Source organism: Marmota flaviventris, chromosome 10 (genome assembly GCF_047511675.1).
Source record: "Marmota flaviventris isolate mMarFla1 chromosome 10, mMarFla1.hap1, whole genome shotgun sequence".
Taxonomy (NCBI): Eukaryota; Metazoa; Chordata; class Mammalia; order Rodentia; family Sciuridae; genus Marmota; species Marmota flaviventris.
Genome location: NC_092507.1, coordinates 38,260,366 through 38,274,738, shown reverse-complemented (window position 1 = coordinate 38,274,738; position 14,373 = coordinate 38,260,366). Strand labels below are relative to the sequence as shown.

The window sequence follows — 14,373 nt, the reverse complement described above, 5'->3', positions numbered from 1 at the left end:
AATGGAATCCAAAAGAAAGCAGGACTAGCCATACTTTATCAGATAAAATAGACTTTTAAATCAAAAACAGTAAAATTACATGAGAAAGGTTATTATTTAATGATAAAATAATGAACTTAGCAAGAGGGTCAAACAATCTAAACACATATGTAACAATGTAAATATATCAGAGCACCTAAATATATAAAGTAAATATTAATATACCTAAGGAAGAGATAGATCCTAATATGGTAATAATAGGGAATTTTAACACCCCACTTTCAAGAATGGGCAGATTTCCAGACAGAAAATCCACAATGAAACATCAGGATTAAATTGTACCCTAGACCAAAGGGCTAACAGAAATCTGTAGAACATTTTATACATGTTTCAGAATAATCGTTATTTTCAAAAGCACATGGAACATCTCCAGAATAGATTATACAATAGATTACAAAACAAGTCTTAACATTTTTTTAAAAAACCTAAATTATATTGAGCCTTTTTTCTGACCACAATGTAATGATACTGGTTATCAATAATAAGAAAAACTTTGAAAATTATACAAATGCATGCAAATCAAACAACATACTAAGAGTAATGAATGGATAAGGAAGAAATTGAGAAGGAAATTAAAAATTTTCTTGAAACAAATGAAAAGGAAATACAACATAGTGAAAGAAAAGCAATACTATGAAGGGAGTTCATACCAATCAACACTGACATCAAAAAAGCAGAAAGATCTCAAATGAACAGGCTATCATTAAACATCAAGGAACTATAAAAACAAACCCAAAATTGGTAGAGGAAGAAAAAGATTAAAGCAGAAGTAGAAACCAAAACACACACAGAAACAAACAAACAAAAAAAAAACTGAAAAAGAGCAAAAAACACAAGAGATCAATGACATGAATAGCTGTTTTTTAAAAAAAAATAGAAAAATGGAAGACTGAGAATTTTAAAAAATAATCCATCAAGCCTACTTCTTGTTTTATATCTGAAGGAAATGAAATTAATTTATCAAAGACATATCTCTATATTAATTGCAGTATTATTCACAAATAGTCAAGATATGTAACCAACCTAAATGTCCATAAATATATGAATGCATAAAGAAAATGTGGCTTATATATACACAATTGAATGTTATTCATCCCTTAAAAAGTAGTGAAATACTTCTTTGTGTGACAAAGACAAATACTGCATAATCTCATTTATAGGTAGAATCTCAAAGAGTTGAATTCATAGAAGCAGAAAATACAAAGGTGGTTTTCAGGGCCTGGGGCTGGGTAGGCAGGGCTGGGAACATGTTGGGCAAAGGGTATAAAGTTTCTATTAAATGAAAGAATGATGTTATGTGAATCTGTTATACATCATGATGACTATGGTTTTACTTGAAAGTCATTAAAAGAGTAACTCTTAAATATTGTCATGACAAAATAAATAAATATATGCATGAGGTGGTCAGATATGTTAATTAGCTTGATTGAATCATTTAGCAATGTATACTTATAACAAGACATCACATTGCACACAGTTAAAATATATTTTTTATTAATTATATCTTAACAACATTGGGAGTGAATTTTAAAAATGAAAGTTTAAAAAAAAAGACATGGAGGGACTGGGGTTGTGGCTCAGTGGTAGAGTGCTTGCCTAGCATGTGTGAGGCACTGGGTTTGATTCTCAGCATCACATATATATATAAAGGTTCATACAACTAATAAAAAATTTAAAAAAAAAGACATGGAGACAAGAGGAAAGCAGTGTGTACTGAGGAAGAAAGGAGATAAACTTGGTTGGACACTGGATTATGGAGGAATGAAGGTAAACTTGGAAACTGCAGAGACAGGCAAGGGAAGCATGATCATGTTAGGTAGTTTAGATAGTATTTTGTCAATGGAGAGTCATATTTTTGATTTTGCATTTTGAAACTTCTATCTGGTTTCAGGGTGGAGAATAAGTTAAGGAAAATGGAACTAGCAGCCAGAAGACTAACTCATAGCTTTGTGATCATGGATAAATTCCTTCACTTTCTTGAACCTCAGTTTCTTCATCTGTAACATAGAATTGTGAAACATACCTCATAATTTTATAGGGCTTAAGAGAATCAATGTAAACTAGAGTGCCTGCTCACTTCGTACCCTGCTCCAGGGCTTAGCACTGAGCTATGTATAAAATAGATAATGAGCAATGCACATCTATGGCCAAGTGAGTGACTGTCAACCACTGAAAGCATCAAAATGAAGTGCCCCAAGATATCTGTAGATATGCAGTAGAAAGCTGATACTCAGAATCCTGAACAACTAATTCCTAACCTAATACAAATCTTTCCTTCAAGTTCCTGGAAGAAAACATATCCACAGTGGACAACAACTACCCTCACTCTCACTAAAAAAACAAAAACAAAAAACCCAAAGCAAAAACAAACAGCACTTGAAATTGACATGCCTAAGCTTGGGTCCTGTGTTCTAAGAGAGCTCCTTTTGTCCAATGAAGCAGGCAAATATGGCTTCCTTTACTTAAGACGTAATGGGAGATCATGTCTGGCTTTCTCTGAGGGTGAAAAGAATATCTCTTCCCAAGTGTAGAAGTCCCTGAGAACGCTCTGTTCTCTGAAGCATCTTCAAAGTAGGGAATCAGGGGGAAAAGACTCATGTCTTATACAATAGACAAGTTAGTCCCCTCAGTGCACAGCACTCCTCTTACTTGATGGAAAGTGAAATCATTAATCCTTAGAGGATGACTGAAGGAGAGGGTAAATCAGAGTATAAACCCTGGTGGTTTATATTAACACTGTCTAGATATGTGCCTCCAAGATCCACTGAGATCTCTTTTTAGAAATAGAAAAGGGGTCTCATTATTTAGGGAAAGTATTTGGAGCTAAATCAGGCTCCAGTGGGTATTTCCAATGCCACTAAGGATGATGAACTGAGAACAAGAGAGGTAGTTAGCCCTGAGAGTTTAAAATGCAAACAGAGCTAAAACCTTAATGCCCAACAAAGTAATGTGAAAAGTAAGCCCTCACTGTAGGAAATACAGTGAATGAACAAAATAATAAAAAAGAGTTCAACTCACTAATTATCTTTTTAAGTTATTTATTTATTTGTTCTAATTTGTTAGACATGATGACAGAATGCATTTCATTTTGTATTACACATATAGAGCACAATTTTCAAGTCACTGATGTACACAAAGTATTTTCACACCATTCGTGTCTTCATACATGTTCTAAGGGTAATGATGCCCAACTCATTCCATCATCATACCTACCTCCTTGCTCCACCCTTCCCCTCCCTCCCCTTTGCCCTATCTAAAGTTCCTCCATTCCTCCCATGCTCCCCCTCCATCGCCATTATGAGTCAGCATCCTTATATGAAAGAAATCATTCGACATTTGGTTTTTTGGAATTGGCTTACTTCACTTAGCATTATCTTCTCCAACTCCATCCATTTACCTGAAAATGCCATGATTTTATTCTCTTGTATTGATAAGTAATGTTTCATTGTGTATACATACCAAAGTTACCCTATCCATTCGTCTACTGAAGGGCATCTGGGTTGGTTCCACAATTTAGCTATTGTGAATTATGTTGCTATAAACACTGATATGGCTGTGTCCCTGTAGTATGCTGTTTTTAAGTCCTTTGGGTATAAGTCAAGGAGAGGGATATCTGGGTCAAATGGTGGTTCCATTCCAAGTTTTCCAAGGAATCTCCATACTGCTGTCCATATTGGCTGCACCAATTTGCAGTCCCACAAGCAATGTATGAATGTGCCTTTTCCCCCACATCCTCGCCAATACTTATTGTTTGTATTCTTGATAGCTGCAATTCTGACTGGAGTGATATGAAATCTTAGAGTAGTTTTGATTTGTATTTCTCTAATTACTAGAGATGTCAAACAAAAAGCAATTAAAACAATAGTCATATACTCTATGATACCCATTATATTAACAAAAATAGTTTGGACATTATAATTCTTCACACTAGTAATGTCATAGTAAACAATTTTTTTTGGTACCAGGAATTGAACCCAGAGGTGCTTAACCACTGAGCAACATCCCCAACCCTTTCTATTTTTTATTTTGTTTTAAAACAGGATGTTACTGAGTTGCTGAGCCTGACTTTGAATTTGGGAGCCGGCAGTAAAATCTTTATTGTACATACTATTCAATGGAAGAAATTGGAATGATCGTATTGGAGAACAATTTAGCAATATGTAATAAGAGTAAGGAAAATTCCCAGTATGGTGGCGCACACCTGTAATTCCAGTGGCTTGGGAGGCTGAGGCAGGAGGATCACAAGTTTAAAGCCAGCAGAAATTTGGCGAGGCCCCAAGCAACTTAGGGAGACCTCATCTCAAAATAAAAAAAAAAGAAAAAGGGCTTGGGATGTGGCTCAGTGGTTAAGTGCCCCTGGATTCAACCCCTGTTATCAAAAAAAAAAAAAATGTATATAATTTCTGCTCCTGAGTATTCATCCTAGGGAAACAGTCTAATCCAAATGAAGGAAAAATTGCATCCAGGAGGATGTTTATTGTAATTTTATTTATAAAATTATAATGTTACTTATAATAACAAAATAATAATAGCCTAAAAGTCTTATATTTAAGTCAACTATGCACTTTCACTAAATAGAACATTATGAAGTCATTAATAATGTTTTCAAAGACTATATAATAATTTTAGAGAATTTCTTATGATATACTCTAACCTACAAGTAAAAGAATACAGAAAATAATTACATCATATTGTGTCATGATTACATATTTTTAAAAGTACATAATTATTACCCATGTATTGTAAGCACAGATAAGGACCAGAAAGCAGCACAGAAGAACAATGAAAACAGATGTTGGGATGTTGAAATTTTATATGTATTTTTCTTTTCTTTTTGCATTTTTCTTTTCCTTTTGCATGTATTTTTATTTAAATATCATTAATATTACTTGATTACATAAATTATGAAAAGGATATTCTTAAGGGTTTAGGCTTCATATTCAAGAGCTCAGTATAAATCTTAATCTATCACCTACTAATTATATGATTTTAGGCAATTTATTTAATCTCCTCGAGCTTTGCCTTCCTCATCTCTAAAGTGGTGTTAGATATCTGCATTATAAGAATATTATGAGAATAAAATAAGTACAAAATAAAGCATTCATCTTATAATAAATGTTCATAGCTTTCCACTTTTTTTTTTTTTTGAACTGCAATCTGGCTTTATTCTGAATGCTTTCTACTTCTTAATGCTTTTCTATAGGGGTTCCTCAGTTTGCAAATATATACACATACAAATAAGTTAAAAACAGGTTAGGAAAATTAGGCAAAGAAAAATAACAGTGGTTCAATAAATGTAAATCCTACCACCACCACCACCCCTACTTTCCCAGTTTCTATGAAAAGTATAATGGGATTCAAGAACATTCTGGCTACATTGTTGAGAAATCAGAGATGAATCAGATGCTTGTTTTTCAACACTTATTCAAAAGCAAAAAAAAAAAAAAAAGAGAGAGAGAGAGAGAAAGAAAAAGAAAAAAAAAGAAATAAAGAAAAAAAGATAAAAGAAAGAGACCTTCCCCCACTCTGTTATACTCCTAAACACCCTCTCCCACCTCCACCCCAATCAGACTTCAAGATGTGTCCCTGGAGTTCCAAGAAAATAACATTTTGCTCTTTTTTTTTTTTTTTGAGGTGAACACATTTGCTTTCCCCACGTAACAAAAGGTATCATTTTGCTTTTAATTATGGGTTGTTATTGTGCATTGCTTTTATTTGGCAAAGATGTTTGTTTCAGGAAAATTAATTTAGACAGTTCCATTTTTCAAGCAACAATACCTTCTGTCCCAGGCTTACAAAGAACAATTAGATCTGGATTCTTTCCCCACAAGCTTGCAGTTTCTTGTGGAAAGTTGTGGTTGTTCAGCCTGGAATGGAGCTTCCCTGAGAGTCAGTCAAATGAGGAAAATACACTTTTACAGCCTGGCACTTTTACTTCCTGCAGTATATATGACTCTGACATTGTGCAGAATCATTACTCTGGCTAGGCAGGAACACAGATTAATGCTGCCTCACTTTCAGTGCCAGAATCTTATTCTGAATGTCATGATATTTTTCACAGGAACTCCACAGTTTCATGCAATTCAGCAAACATGACTGCAGGCCTGTTATGTGCCAAGTACAGTGGTAGGAGCTAGAGATACTGATCTGAATCCCACAGCTTCCTTGCCTGCAAGAGCTCACAGTCAGAAACCTCAGACAGATAATTACAACATGCAGCGATAACATTTGTGGCCAAGGGTAGTACAAGGTGCTGAGAGAGACTTAAGGAGGCACCAAATTCAGCCTTGGAGACCACAGATAGGAGCCAGTGTGTTGTGATGTAGGATAGAAGTCATATGTGCAGAAGGAGGGGAGAAGGGGCTTTTAAAGCAAAGGATCTTGGAATTAAAAATAGAAGTCTTACCAGACTGTATACTATTTACCTAGAGGTATGTGTCAAGTGCTGGGCTAACTACTAGTAGGTGGGCTGTTAAACCCACTTCAAAGTATTTAAATGATTTGCTCATGGTCACTTAGCCAGTATGTGGTAGAGACAGGTTCAGAGAAGGTAAATTATTGGCCTATACAGTAAGTAAGTGGTAAAACTAGGGCTAAAACACATGGTTTTTGGCTTCCAAGAGTTTTTAATCCATTATTTCATTCAGTCCTTACCACAGTTTTGTGCAGAGCTGCTGTGAACTGCTTTGCACTCTTGCAGAATCTGAATGGGAACAAAAAAGACTTTGTTGAATACTTATTTGAGTGTGTTAGGATCTTTTAAGAAGTCATAGCCTCTGAACTCTTCTACTGGAGTAAAGTGATCTTAATATTCCCCAAAAGTCTAAGGTTTCCACATTTTAATGATTCTTACATTTTATCTTAAAAATCATGTGAATTTTATATTGTACTGTATACTATGAGAGGTGAAGAGAATTTTCAAAGGGCTATTTATACCACTTATGTGAGCCAGGATTTGTACTTCTTGATGGTCTTTGTCCCTACCCATGCTCAGGTCTGTAGTTTCTTTTTCTGGTCCCAGGTCTCAATGCCCCTGCATTTCACCTCTCTGTTCCCTAATCCTTTATTCAACCACAATGTGGGAAGTTCTTCCCTTTAATTCTTTTTTAAAAGTTGATCCTACTTCCTCAGTGAAAAGTAAAATAGTTCACATCTTCAGGGGCCACTTCAATTACCCCCTCTTTAAAAGGAAGCCCTCTTGGTAACCTCTCAGTTAAAACTACTTGAGTTGAAAAAAAAAAAAACAACAACAACAACAAAACTACACAATATTGGAGCTCATGACAAATCACTAACTGAATTTCTCCCCTGCTTTCACTTCCGCTACTTCATTACCTTTTTCTTTCTTTCTTTCTTTTTTTTTCCTTAACAATTTTTTGGGAGGGCATCTGTGCTTTTCTGTACAACACACTGACCAACCTGAATGGACCCATCTTTATTTTCTGAAGTTTCATTCTAAGAATAATGGACAGTTTTTGTTTGTTTTTCAAATATGAGGTTATAATACAAAAATTTTTTTTTCATGTAACATATAAAACTCATGGAGATTTCTGACACGTTCCTTGAATACCAAGCTAAGAAATCTAGTCTTATCGAAAATACAATGAGGAACATTAAATTATTAGAAGGATAGAGCAAATTTAATTTTAGAATGATCAGTCATGCAGGCAGCAAGGAAGCTAGACTGGAGTAAAAGAGATTAGAAGCAGTGAGTTTAGAGAGAGGTCAATGCTACATGAAATATTTTTGAGAGAGCAGTCTATGATTGAAGATAGGGCAGGAAGCGGGTTTTGGATCCCTAGATGCCTAGAAGATGACTTGGCTGGGGGAGGGCAGGAGCTGAAAAGGGAAAGAAGCTTAGTGGAAAGGAAGGGGCCTGAATCCTGAAGTTAAATGTGAGCTCCTGTTTCTGTGGACCCCCATTTCTGGAAGTGTTGATCCTCAGGTCCTCCCCACAATAGCTGGTTTCTGGAGTGACAGGAAAATGCATGGGAATTACTGGTGCTCTTGTTTAAATCATCTCCAGTCTATGCCGTTAAAGACTGACTTTTCCCCAAATAGCTATCTTGCACAAAACACAGAAAGCAAAACAGAACACATAATCAGTGACTGTTCTCTTCCACCACGCAGAACCCCACACATTGAACCAGCCCCTGAGCTCCCAGAACACCACGTCCCGTTTCATTCTGGGAGGCAGTTGTGATGCAGTCGTGACGGAAATGAAAAGTCCATTTTTAACCATAGCCTCATGATTACCCATCCATATGAAGAAGGAAAAATTCTCTATGCACAATTCCTAGAACCCAAAAACAGAAAAAGAGAGGGCTTTGAGAAAAAATTATGGGGGCAGTGCATAAGCATTGTTTGCGCATATGTATCTATTAGGAAAGAGGGGGCAGAAACTAAAAACCTCTTTGGTGGCCAATTCAGTTGAACCCTATTACTCAGCTTGGCAACAGGTAATAAGCAAAGCTTTATTGAGTGTTATCTATTGGCCAGGTGCTAAGCTAGCCTTGAGAAGAGGGAAGTACAGAGGACATGGCCCTTGCCCTCAGGGAGCTCACACAACCAATGGAGAGGATGCAGGAGTGAGCAGGCCTTGGAAATACAATATGATGGGGCCAGGCTCAAGATCCCACCCAGCAATGAGAAAGTCCTCAAAAAGAGGTGGCATGTGAGTGGAGAGCCAAATAGCAAGCAAAGTAGGTTGGAGATGGGCTTGTTATTCCAAGTATAGGGAACAACTTGTGAAACATGGCCAGTTTAGGAACTCAAAGTAGTTCATTGTGGCTGGAGCTCAGAGTCTAAGAGGACTGTGATGGAAAGCTGGAGCCAGGTCATGGAAGTCCTTCAAGGGCTGCTAACAGGTTAGACTTTATCCAGTGAAAGCCCTGATGAGTTTGAAGACATGCATTCTAGAAAGCTCACTCTAGTGGCAATGTGAAGGATAAATTAGAGAAGGCACACTTGCAGAAACTGAATGGGAACAAAAAAGGCATCTATCAATACCTGGCTGGTTACGAGGTATTGGTTAGAATTAGACCAGTTAAGTGGTTGTTGAAAAAGGTTAATTGCCAGAGAGTGAGAAGTGCAAAGAGAGCCTTGATGCAGCAAAGACCTGGGCCCAGCTCTCAGATATCTAGTTCTCAACCAGCATGTTCCCCACTCAACCCATTGCCACAAATTTAGAGTGATACTTCCTTTTTCTGTCTGCATTCCCCCTCTTCTCAGGTGGTTGATATGAACCCACTGGTTTAAATCACCCACTGTTTTAAATAACATGTTTAGGATAACACAAGCTTAAAGGTTATGGAATCAGGATTCATCCTTTGTGTGATTTTGTGCTTTCTGTGACTTCAGTCAAACAGGATTCAGCTATGGAAAAAAAAAAAAAGTAGTATTCTTTCAGGTTTCATGTTGCCTGAAGAGTCCTAGAGATTCAGAAGCCTTCATCTATATCAGTAGGCTACAGGTGCTGGGTTTTTCAAACTTCCTTCTTGTAACAAAATAGCCAAGTTGTATCCTATTGGCATCTTGTTAGTTATTGCCACCTTCACTGACAAGGAAAGGATTAAAAGCAAAATTACAGCAGTAAGATCAAACATGTTAGTTATGACAATAAATATATTTGACTTGTACTTTTCAACTTCAAAATAAAGACAACCAAGGACAAAAAGATAACAAAATTTTGCACAAGATTAAAATGTACTGCATTTGTTATTTAAAAATACAATCTCATTAAATAGAGTGATAAAGATGACAAGAAAATACACCAAAATATTAATGATGGTTCTCCTTTAGTTGTAAAATTTTATTAATTTTTACTTTTACTCTAAATTTTCTATAAATGTGAGACAAAAATAAGTATTGTTATTTCATAATTACATAATTGATTTTTTATTTTTACTCTAAATTTTCTGTAAATTTGAGACAAAATAAGTATGTGTTATTTCATAATTACAAAAATTTTGAAGATAGATACTTAGGACAACTACAGCTTTCACTGAAGATAACTGAACCTATAAAAGATCCAGAATTTCTGGGTGAGGTTTCTAATTAGCCCTACTTTTAGTACTTCCATCCTCCAGGGAGTCAAGGTAACCATAGGTGGGCTAACATTGTACTAACAAAACAGAGTTCACTGGATGCTGGTGGAATAATGGATGCTCCTGGGGCTAGGATACTTGTAGACAATCCCATACGCTTCCATTGTGGATTCTCTGGCAATCTCTGGATAATATGAATTTAGAGATTACTCCTATTGAGCGCTTAGAACCCCAATTCACCAGGGCCTTTAAGGGGTTATGCTCAGCCTTCATCACAAGGTAGTTAATCCCAGAAATGGGTTTCTTCTGAATGTCCATGTTTACCCCTTTTACCTAGGAAGGCTGGATGTAGTCCTTGTAACCAGTCAGGTATTGATAGATGCCTCATTAATCCAGCATGGCATACTCACATCCTTCCAGGATCCCATGAAATATCACACAGGTACACATACACTCATGCCCATTTGTGTAGGTATGGAATTTATTTGCCACAAAGAGGAATGTCCTCTCTCCATCCAAGTGCAAGTGTTCAGGTGCACACACACACATACACACAGACACACACACACACATGCACATACCCACACAACCACAAACACACACATAATGGCTCTGTCTTCCTTAGATGTAGTATTTGATCAGCTAGTGGCTCAACAGTTAGCAGCCACCTATCTCACCAACTTTATTTTCTCTAGCTAATATGTCATATCCTACTTTCCAGGAAGTTAATGTATCACCTTCATGGAAGAGGTTCTTCCTCTATTAGTTGCTAACTAATTATAATAATTTTATAATTCTTGATATGGAAGATGCCCCTCACTGTATATAAGTGATTGTACATTATTGGTGAAATTCCATAAGTCATGTGCCCTATGTTTACAAATGCCATAGTAATCTCAGTGATTATGCCAGATAAATTAGTTATAAAATTTTGAAATATCTTGGGGGGAATTACTTGACTTTTCCAATTTATTGGCTAAAATCTGTTGCAGAGTCGTTCTGGAATATACACTTTTGTTTCATTTGCATACAGAACACACATTGCCGCATTTAAAACAATAGCCTACACTTACCTGCTTGTGCCACTAGGTGGTGCACACATATGTTAGTGAACTGCAAGTTAAATGAGTTTGTCAAGGGGTTAGATTTAATTCATCAGCACAGGGGTGGTACAGATAGTGGAAGCTGTAGAAGTCCTGGAGAGATGGTGATACTGTAGGCAAGAGTAAAGAAAGAAATCTGTCTCAGAGAACATGGATAGACTGTGTGGCTGGCTGCAGAAATGGCAGGAGAAAAACCCAAAGGCAAGAGACCTCAAAGATGTGCCCAAGGAAAAGTCTCAGAGGGAGGAACATGCCTACATTCCATGCTGATTTGTTCCTACTTAACAGGGTCATTGAAGAGGGAATAACAGAATACTTAAATCATTTAAGCTATATGACGTCAAACATTTCTTTAAGGCCTTTGTTCTGAGCACTGGAGGCATAGAGACGAAATGAAATAGATTACTGTCATCAAGTAAAGACCTAGTAAGAAAGGCAGACAAGAAAATAGACAATTAAGACAGGGCAGAATACAAAAGATGGGTTTTACAAGATCCCTGGAAGAACAAAGTATGAAATACTCATTCTTCTCTGAGGAAGGGAAAGAAGAGAGTTAGGTTGGAGTTGGTACACAGAGTAGACTTCACTTGACAGTGAGGGGGGCCTCAGGGCAGAACAGCATAAGCAAAGGCATTGAGGCTTAAAGGATGTTGTGGATTTGGGGATTAGTTCAGTTGAGCTTAGCAAATACTCACTGAAAGCTACCCAATAAACAAGGATATGTGATTGAGAAGGCCCCCAAAGGTCACAAAGACTGATGTAACAAAGGTGAATAATAGATTTCCTGGCCCCTTAAGATGTTCCTTGTGTAGTGAGAAAGATTCACATAACACAGAAAATTGCAATGTGACAGTATAGCTTAAATGTGGTCCTTTTAAATTCTGCTTCTGTTCTTAGAACCCCAATGGTCTAGCCCCAGGGGTTTTCAGAGGACTCTATACCAGAAGAGGGAGCTCACAAGCACACTAGCTAGTTGCATCATTTGATTCTGAGTCTCTAATGGTATTTCAGCTTCACTTGCCCATTTTAGAGTTGTGAAGTTTAAGACCAGATATAGACCGCAAGTTGTACAAAGCCACACAGAGAAACCAGGACACATGCCCAGGTGTATCTGACTCCTCCCAGATTTTCTTCCTGTTTTGTTTTTTTTTTTAAATACTGGACCCTGTGCACAGTCGACATTTAACAATAGTTCTTAACTGACACTTTTCAGACAAATCAAACTCCTTTACCAACTGTGATCAACAGAAAGTTAAGCCTGTGGAAAAAGAAGGACACAATATCCCTCATGCATGAGGAAAGTGACAAACAACACAGGTTGGCCTTGGCAAAGATAGCTTGAGCCACTTTTCCCACTGCTCTGGTTCTGTTTTGGAGGGGAGGCTGTCTGGCTGCAGCATTCCTTCTAGCCAGTACATGTGTGTGTTTCATTTCAGCTGGAGAATTTGTGCTCACTGAATAGATCAGTGATATCTCAGAATTACATGTTTGCTTGAAAATGTCAACTAGAATGAGTTATGAGCTAGAAGGAAAACAGGGTTGTGTGCTTTAGAAAGCCCCAAAAGGATGCAGGCCTGCTTTCAGAAGGTCCATGAGAAGTCAGAAGAAAAGAGTAGAGAGATCTTAAAGAGGTTTCGGCTGGAACAAGTCAAAGTTAAATGGAGAAGGAGGGTGACCCAAAGTCAGGAGACTTGAGACCAGGTTCCATGAGAAAAAGAGAGATTCAGGGAATATTAAACCTGGAGAGACAAGATACAGATCACCTCCAGACCTCTAAGCTATTGCCATGGGAAACAGTGATGTCATCAGGAAGCAGCGCTTCACCCTGTTCTAACCAATAACAAGTAGTGAATTCCTATCAAGAAAAGGAATGAAACAAAAATAGTCTATATAATTGTTGGGGATTTTGCAGAGGGGACTCCTTCCCTGGAGGCAGGTCCAAGTCAATGACCTCTGAGCTCTAAGTATCCATAATTCTATGAAAAGCAAAGAGGCAACTTATATAAACAAAGGGTCAGATGTTCTATAAGAGAAACAAAATCAATAGTAAGTAGATTTTCTTTATTGAGAACCCATTAAGTGTCAGATATAATGCTAGATGATTTATGTGCATTGTCATATCTTGGATTTCAGTGATAGTATTAGAGCTAACTGAATTCTTATTCTGGCCCTTCCTTTTAATGAAGGTGTGGTCTTGGCCAAGTAATTTCTCTTCCCTGAATGCCATGTCCTTCCTCTGTACAATACTTACCCTGTAGAACTGTCAAGTGTCTGAAAAGACATGTTATATCAAAATACCTATTTATGTGGCCTTTAGTTGGTTCTCGAAAAAAATGTTGCTGCCTTCCTTTTTTGCTTAAGTTGAATTTCAGGAAACTGTTCTAGGAGAAAGGCAAGATAAAGAGGGAAATGGTGGTAAGGTAAGATGTGTAGTAACGCAACCACTGGATGAAATACTTGGTGATCCAAAGCTCCTGCAATTTGAAGCCTAGATTAGTGGTTCTCAAAGTGGAGTTTGTTTGGATGCTTTTAAGAAAATAAAAATGTAGATTTTTCAGTACTATTTATGAAATATCAAGTTTAGGAAAGAGAAACAGGTCAGCATGAAGACTGCAGCTAAAAGAGTCCTGAATAGAGTCTTCAAAGAATCTGCTCACCACTGCCCCATCAGGAGCCTCTTATACCCACTTCTGTGCACTCAGGCTCTCATGACATCTATCACAGAGCTTCACAGTAGGTGTACTGTGACAGAAAACAAGCCTTCTGAGATATCAATCACGTCAGTCCTTGAAGTAACCAAGGCCAGTTGCCTCCAAACAAAAGCAGCATCATGCATATGGCCTAGTGTGCTCCACCAATATTAATTTGTATGATGTTGTGTGCTACAAAGGGTTGAGGATTCAGTTAGAAAAGGAATGAGCATATCACCGTTAATTGAAATTGTTATAGCATTGTTGAGCAATAAACCAGCCCAGAAGTATCTTGGTTAGAAAGTAGTTAAAAAAGGTAAAAATAACACCACCACCCAAGGCAAAGAATATTTCCAGTTTATCAAACACTCAAGCATTGCAACTAGTGTGAGCAAGAGAACTCTGAGTTTGCCTGATACAGAGGAGTGAGCTTGAGCTAGGAGACTGAACAGGACCATTTTGTGGCCCTAAATAAGCCACATTTCTCTCAGATCT

The 14,373-nt window shown here is 37.2% G+C and overlaps 1 protein-coding gene across 1 annotated transcript in view; it reads left to right on the top strand.

Annotated features, from left to right (window-relative positions):
- The window catches only part of Agbl4 (AGBL carboxypeptidase 4), a 1,244,450-nt gene that overhangs the window by 900,925 nt on the left and 329,152 nt on the right, over window positions 1–14,373 (top strand). The gene's annotated exons all lie outside the window — the stretch shown is intronic.